The sequence below is a fragment of the Meriones unguiculatus genome, chromosome 5, assembly GCF_030254825.1.
Source record: "Meriones unguiculatus strain TT.TT164.6M chromosome 5, Bangor_MerUng_6.1, whole genome shotgun sequence".
NCBI classification, from domain to species: Eukaryota; Metazoa; Chordata; class Mammalia; order Rodentia; family Muridae; genus Meriones; species Meriones unguiculatus.
The window spans coordinates 84,125,098-84,143,152 of record NC_083353.1 but is presented as its reverse complement, the minus strand read 5'-3'; the positions used below and the strand labels follow the sequence as shown (position 1 = coordinate 84,143,152).

The window sequence follows — 18,055 nt, the reverse complement described above, 5'->3', positions numbered from 1 at the left end:
GTGGCAGAAACAGCTGAGAGCTCACATCTTGGTTCACAAGCTCAAGGCAGAGAGAGGGTACACTGAGAATAGCACAAGTCCTCTGAATCTCAAGCTCACCTCCCAGTGACACAGCTCCAACAAGACGACATTTCCTAATCCTTCCCAAACAGTTCCACCAGCTATGGACTAATGGTTCAAACATATAAGCCTATATGGGCGTCTTCATTCAAACCACCACAGAGGTCAAGATGACATTTGGGCATATGTCAAGGAGTAGTATAGCTGAGACGTATGGTAGATTTATTTTTAGTTTTTTCAGTATGGATTCTCCATACTGATTTCCAGAGTGGCTGCACCAACAGTTGCATTACCACCAACAGTGAATAAGGAGTCCTTTCTCCACAACCTCACCAGTTTTTGTTGTCAGTTTGTTTTGTTTTTTTTTAATATTTGTCATTTTGACTGGGGTGAGATAATATCTCAAATTTGTTTTTAATTTGCATTTCTCTCTTTGCTAAGGACGATAAACACTTCTTGAGGTATTAGTCATTTTTTTGTTTTTTTCTACTGAGAACTCTGTTTAGATCCCTTGCTCATGTTTTAGTTAGGGTTTATATTGCTATGAAGAGACACCATAACCATAGTAACTCTTATAAAGGAAAACATTTACTGAGGTTGGCTGATGGTTCAGAGGTATAGTCCATTGCCATCATGGTGGGAAGTATGGTGACATGCAGGCATGCCTGGTGTTGGGGAGGCAGCTGAAAGTTCTACATCTAGAGCTTAAGGCAGAAGAAAGAAACTGAAACACTGGGCCTAACTTGAGCATATGAAACCTCAAAGCCTGCCCCCAATGACACACTTCCTCCAACAAGGCTTCACTATTTCAATAAGGTCACACCTAATAGTGCCACTCCCTATAAGCCTATGGGAGCCCTTTTTTTTTTTAACAACCACAAATTCAATCATTCGTTTTCTTTACTCTTCATTTTTTTGAGTTCTTGCTATAATTTGGCTATTAATTCCCTGTCAGATGTATAGCTGGTGTATTAGTCAGAGTTCCCTAGAGTAATAGAACTTATGGAATTAATAGATATATATAATAAATTATATATAGGATTATATGTATATATAATAAATTATTATACAATAATAATAATTATTATTATATTATATATTTATTAGAATGACTTACAGGCTATTGTCCAGCCAATACAACAATGGCTGCCTATGAATAGAAGGTCCAAGAATTCAGTAGCTCCTCAGTTCAAGAAGCTAGATGTCTCAGCTGGTCTTCATTATACACTGGAATTTCAAAGACATAGGCTCTACTACCAGTAAAGGAATGGACTTGCTTGCAAGGCAAAAGCAAGCAGGCAAAGAGCAAAAGCTTCCTTCTTCCATGTCTTTATATAGGCTTCCAGCAAAAGGTGTGGCCCAGATTAGAAGTGGATCTTCCCATCTCAAAAGATCTGGATAAAAGTTTTGTCTTCTCACCCTAAAGATCCAGATTAGAAGTGGATCTTCCCACTTCAAATTAAGCAAAAATATTTCTCAAGTGTGCCTCTCTATTTGGGGTGAGATGATTAGTTGATTCAGATTGATAGCCAAGAATAGCCACCGTAGCTGTTCCAAGTCTGCAGGAGCTTTTTAGTTGTACGAGGTCTCGGTGCTCTGTTGTTGGCCTTAGTTCATCCGCTAATGGAGTCCCATTCAGAAAGTTCTTTCCTGTGCCTGTTTCCTGTATTTTCCTCCATCAATTTTAATGTTTCAGGTTTCAAATTGAAGTTTTTGATCCACTTGGATCTAACTTTTGTGCAAGTCATAGACATGGGTCTAATTTCATTCTTCTGTGCGTGGGTATGTAGTTTCCTCAGCACCATTTGTAGAAGATGTTGATTTTTCCCCCAGTGCATGGATTTTTGCTTCATTGTTAAATATCAAATGACCCTACCTATTCCTCTTTTTTGTTTTTTGTTTTTTGTTTGTTTGTTTTTGGGTTTCTGAGACAAGGTTTTTCTGTGGCCCTGGCTGTATTGGACTCACTTTGTAGACCACACTGGCCTTGAACTCACAAAGATCTGCCTGCGTCTGCCTTCTCAAGCCCATTCCTCTTTTAGGATATCCTATTTTCTATTCCACTGGTCTGCATGTTTTTTTTTTTAATTCAGTATCATATTGTTTTTATCACTACAACACTGTAATATATCTTGAAGTCTTGTGTCATTCCTGATATTAAATGAATTGCGGTAGGTTTGTCATATAGAGCCTTTATTATGTCATCAACAGACCCTTAGTCGTGGGTCTGTTTGGGTTGTTGATCTTTCCTTGGTTTAACTTTGGTAATTTGGGTAAATCAAGAAATTCATTCATTTCTTTTAAATTTTCCAGCTTTGTATGAGTTGGTTTTTTTTTTAAGTATTCCCTTATGATATTCTTTATTTCTTTTTTGTCTGTTGTAATGTTTCCTTGCTTATTCATTATTCTGTTAATTTGGATCATCTCTTTCTTTCTTTTGGTGAGTTGAGTCAAGGGTATGTTAGTCTTGCTTACCTTTTCAAAGAACAAGCTTTTAGACTCACTGACTTTTTGTATTGTTTTCTTTGTTCCTACTTAATTTTTGCTGTGATTTTTTTTCCTCGCCATGCACTGGGTCTAGGTTTAATTTGTTCTTGTTTTTGAAAATTCTTGACTTGCATCATTATATTATTTATTGGTGATCTTCTGATTTTTTTTTTTAATTTAGGCACGTAGGGCTAAAAAATTCCCTCTTGGGATTGCTTTAATGTGTCCCAGGTGTTTTTTTGTCTTATGTTTTCATTTTTATTTAGTTCTAGAAATATTTATTATTTCTACTTTGACCCATTTATTATTAAGTAATGAATTGTTTAATCTCCACTTGCTAGGGTTTTTTGTGTTGTCAGTTTTACTGCATCATGTTCAGACAGGAACCATGGTATTATTTCAACTTTTTGTTATATGTTAAGTTCTGCTTTGTGTCCCAGCACATGATCTATTTTAGAGAAACTTCCATATGCTGCTGAGTTGAAAATATATTCTTTGGAGTTTGTGTAGACTATTCCGTAGATGTGGTAGGTTCATTTGATGTAACATACCATTTATTTTTTTAGCAGCAAAATAAACTGGTTTTTATTATTATTTCATTACAAATAGGAAAAGGTTTTTTCAGAGTTAGCATGCAAGAAGTCAGAATAACAAATTTCCATTGTTATCAATATACTGGGTGATGTACCCTCTGACCCTCGGGTCCTTGTAACATAGCATTTAATTCCAAGGTTTCTCCATTTATTTTTTTTTTGTCCAAATGACCCATTTATCGAATAAAGTGAGGTATTGAAATCTCCTGCTATTATTGAGTTTCTGTTAACAATTCCATTAATATGCTTTTTATGAAATTGGATGTTTGAGAATTTGGTGTTCTGATATTTAGTGTTCTGATATTTTCTTAGAGAATTGATCTCTCAGAATGAAATGTCTTGTCTCTTCTGATTACTTTTAGTTTGAATTTTATTTTTTTTTCAAATATTAGAATGGCAACACCTGCTTTCTTCTTAATTCTATTTGCTTGAAATACTTTTTCCATCCTTTCATTTTAAGGTAGTACCTATCTTAAAGGATAAAATGAGTTTCTTATAGACAACAGATAGGTGGATATTATTTCCTAATCTATTCAACTAGTTTATGTCTTTTGAGTGGAGATTTAAGGCCACTAATATTTAGAGTATTATCAAAAGTGTCTATATGTTGCAGTCATTTTGATGTTTGTTGCCGTTTATCTTCTTAATTGTGGTTTGTTTTTCATTAAATCACAGCTTTGTTTTCTAAAGTTGCTTAACTCCCTTCAGTTTGAAGTATTGGTTTTATTCTGTTTAACAATTTGTTTTGTTGATTTTGCTTTGTTTGTTGCTGTATATGAACTTTTTAGGCTATTTAGATCACAGAAAGTTTTTCTTTCTCCTTCTACTATGACAGTTATTTTTGCTGGTTACAGTAGTCTAGGTTTGCAGACATGGACTTTTAGAACTTCATAGTGCATTGTTAGTGCTCCTCTGGCTTTCAGAGAAATCAGGTGTTATTTTAATGAGTTTTCTTTTATATGTGATTTGTGCTTTCTCTCTTCTGAATCATTCTACATGTAAGATATCCCCCTGAATGTTCTAATTGGTATGTTGAGTTTTTCTAGTCCATCTTCATTTCAGCTTGTGTTCTCTTCAATGTTATCTCTTCACTGAGTTCAGTGTTCAAATACTAAATTATCTTCATTGTTTCATTCAGGTGAAATAGGAAAATTTCATACTTTTAGTAAGTACTCCTGTGCTCTATAATGACATTGATGGGCCTTTTTATTTCACTTTAAAAGAATGAAAATCCTGTGTTATTTTACACGTGGTAGATGCCCAATCACCTTACCTTACCGTGTGTCCTCAGCAGACAGACCAGTTGAATGTCTTTTGTACAGCTTTTCAATAAAGTAGTTAAAGTGTACTGTCAGAAACTATCTGTTAAAACTTTAGGAAATTGTCCCCTGTGGCCAGGCATCAGAGCCTCCAGATGCATATCTCAGTGAATTGATGGGACTTGGGAATCAGTGACACACAAAAGAAAAGAAAGAAGTTACTGTCTGACTTTCGAAAGTTGGGATTCTAAGGCAATGGAGGAGCCATTAGCAGTAGGATGTACGGGTCCCTGGGTCATCTTCTTCAACATCAGTCATTAAGATTGGACCACATAGGACTCTTAGCTCTGCTTTTAACTTTTCTTTCCTCTTCAGCTGACAAGGTATCAGCTGTGACTTCTTGCTACTGTCAATGTGCTTGCTTTTAAGTACTTTATTTCTCCACTTACTTTCTAATTTTCAGGTTCTAGGGAGCAGGAGAGTCGAGGTTGTCAGGAACAGTTGTGAAGCAAAAGTCTACACGTACCGTGCACTAGTCCAGGAAATGTTGCTTATTGTAAAAAACTTATTATAAAGGGCTTTGTGATTGCAGTATCTACTGAATATTAAGTGGGTTAGGCCTTTAAAGTCATGGCATTCAACTAATATGAAATTTCTTGTTGCTATCTGGTATAGCCAAGCTTTTTTGACTACTTTACTGGTTTCCTATATTTGCCACCCTTCTTTCCAACCCCTTCCCAACACTAGGTAGGCAAGAAAAGAAGGCTAGAGGGGAAAGGGAGAGTAGATCTCTTAAGACTACTTCCTGGTGATTGGGGCATCAGGTTCCTTGGGGAAAGTTTAACCTTCACTGTCAGGATACTCAGTTTCTTCTTGTTGTCTCTTTGCACACAACAACTTGACAAACCACAACCATCTGCAACAAAATGCAGCCAGCCAACAGCAGCGACAGCAGCACTAGCCACAACAACAGCAGGGGGACAGCAGCCTCTCTTCAGAGGGCACCCCCTTAGCCCCTCTTAGGGCTCTAAGTTCATTCCCTCTAAAAAGTTCCCAGAATTCCAATGGCCAAACACTTGCAGAAACTATCTGTAGCTGGCAAAACCATGCTTCTACACTCGAGAAGGAGGCAAATTATGGTCACCTGTAAAGCAGTTGTAGACAATCTAAAGCAGCCCCAGATCCCACACCTAAAATTAAAACAAAAATATATTCACACAACTTAACAAGGTCTTTAAAGACACCAAAACTCTCACTACAATCTATAGTACCACATCAAAACTAAAATAGTTTTTTTTACTAGCCATCTAGTTACTCTGAATTTAAGTTTTCAGAAGTATGTATACATGTTCATGTATATGTATGTGCATATGTCCATGTGTGCATGCCTGTCTGTATGTAGAGGTCAGAAGTCAAGGCCAAGTGTCTCCTTCAATTGTTCTTCTTAACTCTTTCGTGGCAGTGACTCTCACTGGACCTTGAGCTCACTGGTTTGTCTGAACTGCCAGGTCAGCAAGCTCCTGAGACCCGGCTGTCTCTCCTTGCCAACCACTGGGACTACAGAGGTAAGAAGTTGTGTCTTGACTTTTACACGAGTGTTGGTGATCTAAACTCAGATCTTCATGCTTATGTGGTAGGTGCTAAGATTTTTAAGGAGGACTTTAGCTGGAAATGTAGCTTTGTGGGAAAGTTCTTGCTTAGGATGCACAAGACCCTGGGCATGATCCCAGCACTCCGCCACACCACAGCACTAGAGGTTTTCATCTTTGGTGACAATATGAGAAATGATAGCATTTCCTGGAGAGTTAGTATTTATTTGGCCTTGTTGTAAGCACCTCATATATTACCTGGTCTTAGCATAGTAGCTTTGTAGAGTGAGTGGATAAGTGCCCATTTTATAGGTCGAAAAAGAGCGACACGGAAGAGTTGGTGTTCCCAAGACCACACCAAGCTAAGATTAAAAACTAGCCTGCCCCCAAGCCCATGTTAGTAACATTCTGCCATAAACTGGAAGGGAAGGTGAAGGGAAGGTGCTCTAGTCCATCTGATTAAAGGACAGAACGAGACTACATGTCTATGCACTAGTTGTTTCTATGAGAACATGAAGTCTGGCCTTGGGTAACAACACATCTTTCTGAAGTTACCCTTACCCTACCTCCCTCCCTCAAATTCATAACATACATTCATTGGCCATGTCAGGCGTGTCTATTAGCTTCTAGCTTAGCTAATAAAGAATAACACACAGAGCAGAAATCAAGAGTTGAAGATGGAGGAGTGGTCTGTGTACTGCTATTGACTCTACACAGTTAGCCAAAACAATCTATTAAGCGTGGCACTTTCTGTTATTGCATATCTTCCTTCCCATCTCTGTGTGTTTTTATTGGGATATAGACAAAATTGGATGCCCTCCAAATTTATGCAACAAAGCTCCATTCTCTAAACATCTCCAAATATGATGTACTTATAGATAGAATAAAATTAACATAAAAGAAGCACATAAGAGTCTTAATCCTATTTTATTTGTGTCAATATAAGAAAAATCAGGATACCAACCTATATACGGAGAAAGCCCCATAAAAAACAGGGACAGGATAGCCATCTATAAGCAAAGAGAGTGTCAGAACTGAGCACTATCGATACCTTAAACTTGAAATATTAGCTTCCAACATTGTGAAAAATTAATTTCTGTGATTTGAGCTGAGCCATATATGGTACTTTGTTATGACTGCCTCTACTGCCTCATACTTTGATGAAGTAATTCCTAATTCAAAGCCTTCAGTAATAACTACCTGTAAAAGCTTCTGTCTTGGTGTTTCATTGCTATGAAGAGGCACCATAACCAAGGCAACTCTCATAAGAAAAACATTTAATTGGGGCTGGCTTACAGTTTCAGAGGTTTAGTCCATCATCATCATGGTGGAAAACATGGCAGCACGCAGGCAGACGTGGTGCTGGAGAAGGAGCTGAGAGTTCTATATCTTTATCCAAAGGCAGCAGAAGGAGACTGTGAGCCACACTGAGCGTAGCTTGAGCATATATCAGACCTCAAAGTCCAGCTCCACAGTGACACACTTCCTCCACACACCACCTAACAGTGCCGCTACCCATGGGCCAAGCATTCCAACACATGAGTCTATGAGGACCATATCTATTCAAGCCACCACAGCTTTTAATGCTTAAGTTCATTATGGAGATTACCTCAGAGATCAGGAGTGACTTGAGTTTCCTGTTAGGGAAGGCAGAAGTAGGAAAGACAGGGAAGTAGGCATGACACTCTGAGACCTGAGAAGTGAAGAGGTTAACTCCAACACAAGGATTTCTTTCTGATCACCTGCAAATCCCATCTCTGAGATTGCATGTTAAGTGTCCTAGATCACCGAGATACAGATCCAAAGAAAGGAATTGTTTTATAGTCTGAATACTACCATGAATTCACAGAGTTAGTGCTGTGGTCATTCCCAGTAGGATAGAATAGTGCTTGGAGAAGGCCACACCCATGAAAGAAGCAATTCTCTAACTCTGGAAAGATTCCAAATACCACGGATAAGCCAAGGTCCTGCCCAGGATCTATCACCCTACCTTCCCTGATTACATGCCCTGGTGCTTTTTGGAACAAGAGCATTGCTGCAGGCTTTCCACACACCCTGTAGACGCGCACCCTCTTCCCTGAATACATTCCATTTTTGTTTACATTGACTAAAGTCCTTTTTTGTGGCTGACATCCACAGAGACCTTGTTAGTGAAATGATTAAAGTAGAATCAGATGCTGAAAGGTGAGATGGGAACAGCAAAGGCATTAAATTCAACACCATTCTTCTTAGGATGCCATAATCTGTGTATTGAGAGTTTTGAGCAATCTATTTCTTCACAGAATGGTTCATTATACAAATATAAATTTATGCCTATTGATAAAAATCAATGAATAAATTCATTCTTTTATGGATTTTAGTGTTGTGTCTCATAAATCTTTGCCTACCCTAAGGCCACAAAGTTTTTCTCTTTTATTTTCTTCTACGGTGTTTATAGTATTGTGTTATAATGACTGTTGACAGAGTACAGGTTCCGTTTGCATATACAGATTTAATCGTGCTATCATCGCTCAGTAAAAAGTGACCTACCACTCTTTGCATTGCCTTTATGACTTCGTCGAAATTCTGTTGTCTGTGTGCGATTTGGGTCTTGTCTCTCTAGTCTGTTCTTTTAAACACTATGTAAACCTTTGCACCCGTACCATATTATTTTGATTACTGTGATTTTATAAAGAAAATAACATAGGAGGAGTGACATGTGGTGCCTAAAGTTGGAGGCATCCTGTTTTATCCCTAAATACTTCAGTGTGAAAGTTTTAACTTGTCCTAGCAAACAGAGTTATTAGCAACCCTAAAATATCATTTTCCACACAGTCCTTATCTGAATATTGCTAATGTCCCTTAAACATCTCTGGCTATTTCAAAAGTGTGATAGGTCTCTTATCAGTATCACCAGCTTCCCTTTGACGGTGGGTTCATGATTTTATTTCTAGCAACTTATCCTCCTAAGTATTAGAAGCTGTCACCAGAGTTGCTTGTTATACTCTGGGGTTATTTGAGTCAGGCCTGAGGGGGCTTTCTTCCCCTTCCATTATCCTGATCTTACTTGGTTTTGCTCACCCTCCCTTCATCGCTCTTGTTCATCTTAATTAGAATCTTGGGAGATCTGTCTTTTCATTAATCTCTGCCAGGAAGCAGGGCTTGGCTGTATCTTCTTCCATCTACTCATGCTATTTGATTACTTTTGACTTTTGTTTTATTTTAGCCCTCTTCTTGGTGGTTTTTTTTTTTTTTTTGGTTTATTTTGTTGCTCTTTAAAAAAAAAATTACAGTACATCCTGGACCATTTTTTTGATCTATTTGGCAATAAGACACTCAGAGCTATAAATTCTGATCCACGCTGACATTTCTTGTGTTTTACTCCCTTTTACTTATTTTTCTTTTGATTTTTTTTTAGAAACAGCTGCCATTTCATCTTCAAGTAGGTAAGATTTGTGTCATTTTAAAATCATTTATGTTTAATTTTATTTGACTATTTATTAAATTAATTGTGAGCTTATATTACTTTCTTAAGGCCACATTTTATGGGTATTCTTGGATCTTTAGAAAGGATGTATTTTTCTCTTGTCCAGTGGATGTAAGATTCTTTAACTTTATGAACTTTAATTTCATGACATTCTCCTTGCTTTGTAATGACTTTTGCTGTTTACATTTAGCTTCTGCCGTCTGGTGTACAAAGTCTAGGTCTGTTTTGCTGCTTTAATAAATATGTTTTGTGGTTACACCATGGCTGTCTGCATCCTGTTGAATGTTTTTCATCCCTCCTCTTCATTTGCCATCTTGATGTCTTTGTTATGTTCATCTGTGGTTGGTTTTCAACCTTAGTTATTCCTATGACAGGGCATTATACTTTTTTTTTTAACACTTGCTTATCTTTTGTTGATCTGAGCATAAAATTCTCAGGCCATTGTTCTTTGCTATGACTCTACCAGATTTTAACTGCCAGCATTACACATGAGAGACCTTAGGCAACTCTGATGACTCTGTCTTCCTCCCCCTCCTTTCTATCTCCCCGTGTGTGTGTGTGTGTGTGTGTGTGTGTGTGTGTGTGTGTGTGTGTTCTATAGGAGAGTGCTTAGAAAACAAGAAGAACCACATCAAAAAATGGTCATCACCATCCACAGGTCTAGGAGATGCCATAATTATCAAGTTTCATCATAAGAATCACAGGTGCTTGTGGCCCAGGGCCTTTTGGTTCTCTCCCAGCCCTATACATATCACTGTCATCCAAGGCTGGGTTTCTAGGTGGTTTCTCAGCTCTTGAATGGACAATTCTTCCACTGGTTTTCTCTGCAAGAGCTGCAATAGTTCTAACAGCCTCAGAGTACATAACAAGTTCAGGACCAGCATGTGATACAGAAGATCTTGGCTCAAAAGTTAAAAAATAAACAGATAGCCAGGTGCCATGACACATGCCTATAATCCCAGCACTCCATGTGTTTGAGGCCAGCCTGCTCTTCAAAGTGAGTCCAGGACAGCCAAGGCCACACAGAGAAATCCTGTCTCAAAAAACAAAACAAATAATAATAATAGTAATAGTAATAATAATAATAACAGTTTAACAGATTAGCTGCCAAGTTATTTTCTTTGTATCTAGGCTTCAGAAAAATGCCATTACCTGACCCTGAGTCTGGTAACTAGTGAGCAAAGACACAGAAGAGTTTCTTTGTAATAATGTCCATATTCCTAGAGTGTCTCCTATTCCTTCCTCAGAAAGAAATTTTAGTATGATCTGCTTAGAAATTTTGGCTTTGGAAGTGTGAGCCCTTCAAATGTAGAGACCTGGTATCAACAGATCAGATCGGTTCTACAATAAATTTAGCACCGCTTAAAAACAGATTAGGGGGCTGAGGGTGTGCCTCAGTTAATAGCAAGCTTACTTAGCAGGCCTGGAGCCACAGTGGATCTCCAGTACACTATGAACTGGGTGTGTTGGTGGATGCCTGTAACCCCAGCATTCGGGCAGTGGAGGCAGAGGATCAGACAAATAAGCTCATCTTTCCGTACATAGTAAGTGCAAGACCAACACGAGATAGACAAGATCCTATCTCAAAAAAAGAAAAGGAAAGAAAGAAATGGATTAGCTTTTAAATTATTTTTCCCTGAAATTCAACTGGATGTGTAGATACCAGTATCTCTATTTTTAAAAAGAAGAATGTTAATTTTTCAGGCTACAATTTGGCTTTGTACACAGACTATTTCCAAAAGGAGTTGATAAGGCTACTGGGTACACTGTGGTACGGCAGACTGAGCCCTTACACATCCCCTGAGAAATCTTCCTAATTGCGAGAGACCATCCGATTAAAAAATCAGGAGCTGGGAAATTGATACATCTATTTCCATGTGCTTTCAGTAGGTAGGTGTGTACTTAGCAAGAAGGAAGACAAAAAAATATATATTTCTATAAGTGTGACAAGAAGGCCATAAAAGCCACCCAAGGCATTTGAAGATTTAAAGTCTAATATTTCATTGTTTGTACAGAAGCAAAAAGCCTTTCTAAGTTGGAGAAATAATTGTCAGCAATATGAGAAAATATTTTTCTGCCTTGTATAAAACTGAAAAGAAGATAAATAGGAAGAGAGGGGAGTCAAAGATGAAGAAACAACTTATGAGAGGGGCTAGAAGAATGTAAACTTCTCTGGACCTTTCTGTGATGAAATATATGGAACAAAATGTGGTATTTAAAACCATTTCTATCCCCTCGGAGACATGGTCTCACTATGTTTCCAGCTTCCAGCCTCAACAATCCTCCTGTCTCAACGTTGTGTAGTTCTCTTCTCTGAATTAAACTATTTCCTCCTTAAGAGGAGATAGTAAGTAGTCAAGCATGGTGTCCAGCACCTTCGTTCCCTGCACTTAGGAGGCAGGGGCTGGCAGATCTTTGTAAGTTCAAGAGCACTCCGTTCTACCTAGTGAGTTCCAGGACAGCTGGAAAAATGCCAAGACACTATTGAAACTTCCAAGTGCCCGGCCCCTCCCAAGGTTGCACAAGAGTAGTAACAATCGCTGGCAGATAGACTCTCCAAGCAGCTGCATTTCCTGCAGCTCAGGCATGGGTCCAGCACTCAGCTTTTGTGACTTGTCACCCATTTTAAAGTTGGCTTTCTGCTGATGCATCTGCCTTTGAGTCATCTATTGTTCTGAAAGTGATACATCATTTATATTCTGTAACCCCAATAAACGCATTAGTTCACTAACCTAGATGTTGTTGGATATTTATTATACTCTAGAAGGCTCTACTGTGACCTGGCTAGACCCCCACCCACCCAAATAACTGAGACAGAAACATTGATTTATTCAAATAGCTTTTGCACAATAACTGGGCAGGTACAATTTAAACTAATTTTCTAAGGTAGTCTATATCCCAGCTGCATTCCCCAAGTTACTTGCCAATAAATCATCCTGGATTTGCTCCATCAAGCCACTTCCTCTTTCCCCATCTTCTTCTTCCTGCTTGTCTCCCCATGTGCCCTCGGCCTCTGCATCAGCTCGTGCCTCCAGGTTTCTGTTTGAGTTCCTGTCCTGATTTCCTTCAATGATGAACTATTGGTGTGGAATCATAAACCAAATGTCTTAGTGAGGGTTTCTATTACTGTGAAGAAACACCACCACCAAAACCAAGTTGGGGAGGAGAGGGTTTATTTGGCTTACATTTCTACATCACCAAAAGAAAGTCAGGACAGGAACTCAAACAGGGCAGGAACCTGGAGGCAGGAGCTGATGCAGAGGCCATGGAGGTGTGCTGCTTACTGGCTTGCTTCACATGACTTGCTCAGCCTGCTTCTTTATAGAACCCAGATCCACCAGCCTAGGGATGACATCACCCACAATTGGCTGGGCCCACCCACATTGGTCAGTAATCAAGAAAATGCCTTACAGCTGGATTTCATGGAGGCATTTCCTCAACTGAGGCTCGTTGGTCTCTGATGACTCTGGCTTGTATCAAGTTGTCACACAAAACCAGCTAATACACCAATAACCCCTTCACGCCCCAACTTGCTTTTGGCTATGATATTTCATCACAGCAATAGTAAACTCAAATAACACAGAGCCCAACCAGATTCTCCTAACCTCCCTCCCAAGGTGCTAGGGTACTCCCTCTGCATGGAGAGAACACACCTCTTATACAACTCTCCCTGTAGGAGAGAGAATACTTATTTTTATTTATTTTTTCTTTAACTTTTATTAATTACACTTTATTCATTTTGTATCCCCCCATAAGCCCCTCCTGGTCCCACCCTCTCCCACCCCCTTTTCTGCATGCATGCCCCTCCCCATGTTCACTGATTGGGGAGGTCCTCCTCTCCTTCTTTCTGATCTTAGTCTATCAGTTCTCATCAGAAGTGGCTGCATTGTCAGGGTTCTAGGTTATCTCCATGAATAGTTCTTGGTTGGAGTATGAGTCTCTGGGAAGTTCCCTGTGTTCAAATTTTCTTGTTCTGTTGCTCTCCTTGTGGAGACCCTGTCCTCTCCAGCTCTTACTATTTCCCAGTTCTTACATAAAATTCCATTCACTCTGCCCGTCAGTTGGCCATCAGACTCAGCATCTGCTTTCACAGTCTGCATGGCAGAGGCTTTCAGAGGCCCTCTGTGGCAGGTTCTGAGGTTGTTTCCTGTTTTTTTCTTCTGGCTTTCAGAGGCCTTCTGTAGCAGGTTCCTAGGTTGTTTCCTGTTTTCTTTTTCTTCTGATGTCCATCCTCTTTGCCTTTCAGGATGGGAATTGAACATTTTAGTTAGGGTCCTCTCTTTTGCTTAGTATGTTTAGATGTACAGATTTTAGTGGGTTTATTCTATGTTGTATGTTTATATGAGTGAGTATATACCGTGTGTGTCTTTTTGCTTCTGGGACAACTCACTCAGGATGATCCTTTCCAGATCCCACCATTTGGGATCTAGAAAAGATCATTCTGAGTGAAATATCCCAGAAGGAGAAAGACAAACATGGGATATACTCACTTATATAGACCTATAAGATATGATAAACATAATGAAATCTATACACCTAAAAAAGATAATCAATTGAGCGGACATGGGGTAAGATGATCAATCCTCATTTAGAAAGACAGAGGGGATGTGCATTGAACGTATGACAGGAGTCTACTGAGCGCATCTGAAAGACTCTAACTAGCAGTGTTTTCAAAGCAAAGACTCATGACCAAACCTTTGGCAGAGTACAGGGAATCATAAGAAAGAAGGGGAGTTAGTCTGATGGGGAAAGGATAGGAGCTCCACAAGGACCAAATATATCTGGGCACAGGGTCTTTTCTGAGACTGACATTCAACCAAGGACCATGTATGGATATAACCTAGAACCTCCACTCAGATGTAGCCTGTGGTAGCTCAGTAACCAATTGGTTTCCCAAAGTGAGGGGAACAGGGACTATTTCTAACAGGAACTCGATGACTGGCTCTTTGGTCTCCCCACCCCCGAAGGGAGGAGCAGTCCTGTTAGGCCACAGAGGAGGGCTTTGCAGCCAGTCCTGAAGATACCTGATAAATCAGGATCAGATGAATGGGGAGGAGGTCCCCCCCATCAGTGGACTTGGAAAGGGGCACGGTGGAGATGAGGGAGGGAGGGAGGGAGGGACTGGGAGGGAATGAGGGATCGGGACATGGCTGGGATACAGAGTTAATAAAATGTAACTGATAAAAAAAATTAAAAAAAAATAAAAAAATAAAAAAAATAAAAAAAAAAACAGATCCCACCATTTACCTGCAAATTTCATGATTTCCTTATTTTTCATTACTGAGTAATATTCCATTGTATAGATGTACCACAGTTTCTGCATCCATTCTTCAGTTGAGGGGCATCTGGGCTGTTTCCAGCTTCTGGCTATTACAAATAAAGCTGCTACAAACATGGTTGAGCAAATGTCCTTTTTGTGTACTTGAGCCTCTTTTGGGTATATGCCTAGGAGTGGTATGGCTGGATCTTGAGGAAGCGCTATTCCTAGTTGTCTGAGAAAGCGCCAGATTGATTTCCAGAGTGGTTGTACAAGTTTACACTCCCACCAGCAGTGGAGAAGGGTTCCCCTTTCTCCACAACCTCTCCAGCATGTGTTGTCACTTGAGTTTTTTATCTTGGCCATTCTGATGGGTGTAAGGTGAAATCTCAGGGTTGTTTTGATTTGCATTTCCGTAATGGCTAATGAGGTTGAGCATTTCTTTAAGTGTTTCTCTGCCATTCGATATTCCTCTACAGAGAATTCTCTGTTTAGCTCTGTTCCCCATTTTTTAAGTGGATTACTTGGTTTGCTGCTTTTCAGCTTCTTTAGTTCTTTATATATACTGGATATGAGTCCTCTGTCAGATAAAGGGTTGGTGATGATTCTTTTCCAATCTGTAGGCAGTCACTTTGTTTTGATGACTGTGTCCTTTGCTTTACAGAAGCTTTTCAATTTCATGAGGTCCCATTTATTGATTGTTGCTCTTAGAGCCTGTGCTGTTGGTGTTCTGTTCAGGAAGTTTTCTCCTGTACCAATGAGTTCTAGGGTATTCCCCACTTTTTTTTCTAGCCTATTTAATGTGTCTGGTTTTATGTTGAGGTCTTTGATCCACTTGGACTTCAGTTTGGTGCAAGAGAATACTTATTAAGTTTTCTCAGGTTACCTGCTTTACTGTGCAGACACACACAAATTGATTGTGAATATAGGTTTTTAAACAGTTGCTCATCCAAAGACTAGACAGGGAGGATCTCAGGTTAGACACTGGTAAACTGTCTATCTCCATCAGCTTCATCCAGCTCCATCAATAGATGCAGAGAGTCGTGCATCATAGCCTTAGGAAGTTTAAAGAGATCAGAGGGTGACCTGTTAAAGTTAAGTGTCTCTGTCTCCTGCAGCACTCTAGAAGGCAAGAATACTTTCTGTCTCTTGTCAGTCCCCATTCCCAGTCATGGCCCAGCAGATAAGAGGCACTAGGACCATTCTAGGTAGGCCATAAGGAAGGTGGGTGCTTTGTGTCCAGCTAGCTAGCTCTGGACTCAAAAGCAAGTTCCCTGCACAGTGTAAACCAGTGATCTCGGTTGTATATCTTTTGGCAATAGATGCTATAGTGAATTGTCATGTGCTGTTTAATCTACTGGAAATCTGGTTCTGGAGACAGAATATGATCCTCCCACTTCAAACCCACTTATGTTTGTCTTGAAATGTCACTCAAAGTCCCTGTCCTAGGTCAGGCTGACCCCCCAACAAGAAAAGAGGAAGACAATAGAATAGCACAAGAATAAAGTCATGGTACCCTTAATGACAGCTAAAGGATACATTACTTCCAACAGAAGCTATTCTTGCTCATCTCATGACATAAAGATGTTCATAGCAAAAGCAGATAATGAGATGTTCATCCACAGAGGAAACAGAGAGAGGGGACTTGCTATACAGCAGGCAGTCTCTCAACCAGTAACGCTAATTTATAATAGTTTTAACAGGGGTTTCTTCCTTGATTTGTGAGGGGAGTGTAAATGTAGATTTGAGATTATTTTGTTGTTTCTGACACTTCTTTTTGCCATTTCCACTCATCCATAACGAAGAGCCCTTGGCGAGGATAAGGTAACCTCTGCTGTATAAATTACAAAAACAAAGGGCAGAAAGATGTGGGAACAGCAATGGTGAAAAGAAATTATAAAAAGCCAAGGAGGCAAAAGGAAGCAAACAGTGGGGCATTAGTGGTGCCCATCTCTCATCCTAACATTTGGGAGGCAGAGACAGGAAGATCTCTGTGATTTTTTTTAGGCCAGCCTGATCTACACAGTGTGTTCCAAGCTGTCCAAGGCTACATAGAGAAACCCCTCTCTGGCTTCAGGGAGAAAACATAAAACAATTTTAAAGGGGCACACAGGATCTATGAGGGATATAAGATGTAGTCATGTGAATGAGAGTGTCCCCCATAGTCTCGGGTATTTGAACACTTGCTCCCCAGTTGGTGATGCTGCTTGGAGGAGTAGGTGGTGCAGCCTTGCTAGAAAAAGGGCATCACTGGGACAGGCTTTGAGAGTAAAAAGCCTCACCTACTTCCAGTTTGGCCTTTTGGCTTCAATGCTTGCACTTGAAGATGTGACATTTCAGCTTCCTGTTCCGGCCACCATTTCTGTCACTGCTGTTTTGCCCATCCCCCCAACCCATGATGAACTCTTATCCTCAGGAACCATAAGCCCAAATAAAGTTTTCCCTTTGTAAGTTTCCTTGCTCATGATCTTTTATCACAGCAACAGAAAAGTAACTAACATAAAGTCTCTCTGGAAAAGGCCCAATCACACCAGTCTTGATTTCCATAGTTGGAAGTGATATTAGAAAGGGTAAAGCAGGCTGAGTTCTGAGAGGACCCCACCTTCTCTACTTAATTCCTCCAGCAGACTTCCAGAGACAGACTGGAAGATAGATCTTACCCATTTTCAGGACTTCCTAAAACCTGTCTGCTACCAATATAGGGAGATAGTTTTACCCAATGAGTTGAGCCCTTTCCTTGGCAAACAGAAAGAAAAAGCAAGTCATTCCCAGATTCAGAATAACTAGAAGCACATGAAGTGACAATGGCCAGCTTCAAAGCAGATGTTACCCAGGGAGTCTCTTGGGCCCGGGGAATACAATTTAATCTCCTGTGTACCTGACATCAAAAGGTAGAGACAATAGACTACTCAAAAGACCCAATAAATGGATGCAGGAGGTCCTAACCCTCCAGAAAGGATACTGCCAGTAGCTTTGGTGCTGTTTAGGGCCACTGACCTTTTTGTATGGTAAGCCTTTCCTTTTGAGAGGCCTGCTACACAACCCCAAGACTACCCAGATAGCGTCCAATGTCACACATCTAGCCAGGTTCCTAATTCTCTTGGTTATTCATTCAAGGTCCCTGAAGGAAGAGTGATGGGGCCACATCCATTCTGTTCTAGAGATCTGGTCCTGATCAAAGCCCTCAAGATCCTCTTCCTGAGTCTATATACATCCTATCCTGCCCTATAGCCTTCAATGTAGCTGTCATGAGTCCTGGGACAACCTGTTGGGCCCATTCACCTCTGATAATTAATTTACCTTTGTGGTTGGATTGAGCAAAACCCAGTAAATCCATAAGCCGA

The 18,055-nt window shown here is 39.9% G+C and overlaps 1 protein-coding gene across 7 annotated transcripts in view; it reads left to right on the top strand.

The window, feature by feature from the left end:
- The window catches only part of Trh (thyrotropin releasing hormone), an 80,619-nt gene that overhangs the window by 19,170 nt on the left and 43,394 nt on the right, over positions 1 to 18,055 (top strand). For 3 of the 7 annotated variants that reach the window (XM_021638255.2, XM_060383765.1, XM_060383767.1), the window contains exon 2: positions 5,862 to 5,964. The exons of 2 other annotated variants lie outside the window; for them this stretch is intronic. The gene's annotated coding sequence lies outside the window, so the exon portion shown is untranslated. Of the gene's footprint in view, positions 1 to 5,861; positions 5,965 to 9,385; positions 9,414 to 18,055 lie in introns of all 7 variants that reach the window. 2 more of the 7 variants (XM_060383766.1, XM_060383768.1) reach the window with 1 other exon arrangement.